The sequence below is a fragment of the Dipodomys spectabilis genome, unplaced genomic scaffold (assembly GCF_019054845.1).
Source record: "Dipodomys spectabilis isolate Male_0828 unplaced genomic scaffold, ASM1905484v1 ptg000057l, whole genome shotgun sequence".
Classification (NCBI taxonomy): Eukaryota; Metazoa; Chordata; class Mammalia; order Rodentia; family Heteromyidae; genus Dipodomys; species Dipodomys spectabilis.
In genome coordinates, this window is record NW_024870734.1 from 4,670 (window position 1) to 5,474 (window position 805).

Genomic DNA, 805 nt, shown 5'->3' on the forward strand with positions numbered 1-805 from the left:
TCAAGTAGTAGGGTGCTAGGGAAAGTGCCTAAGCTTGGAGTTCAACCCAAGAAATATCAAAGAGATAGCTAGGTAGGTAGGTAGGTAGATAGATAGATAGATAGATAGATAGATAGATAGATAGATAGATAGATAGATAGATAGATAGATAGATAGATAGATAGATAGATAGATAGAAAAATGATACATCAATCTGGTCTTGGATGTCAGGAGGAAAGAATGGAACAATTCCCAGTCATGAGGCCTTCTTTATTGTGTCAGGTCACCAGCAATGCCTTCACACAACCACAACGTAGGAAGACTGTCTCTTTCCCACTTCTCAGGCAGCAAAGGACCCTAGAGACAAGAAGACAAAGCAAGGTTCTAACTCAGGTTCTTGGAAACAGAAGAGAAAAGGCCTTGTCTCATCTTGGACTGGGGATTTACATTAATGATGTGGAGAATGAAGGAAGGAGAAAGGACTGTTAGAGGTAGAAGAAGGGCCTTCAAACCTGACAGATGGAGAGTCAAAAACCCACTCCCTGAGACCAGAGAGCAAGGTTTTTCTAGTCTCTTCCTCCCCTCTCCCCCACTAAACTGACTCTGTATTGGTAACCTAAAGATAGCCTGAGGCTCCCTTCACCTGAGGGAAGAAGGTTAGTCATTGAAATGGCTGAGAAAAGCCTGACCCTGGTGTAACTCTAACAAATGTTTCAGGTTTCCTCCCATTGGTGACTGTGCCTGGAATGAATGAGGTGGTTTTGCAGCTCACTTCCCTGTTGAGTGTGTACATTCTGCCTCCTAATCCTACAGGCCTAGGTCTCTG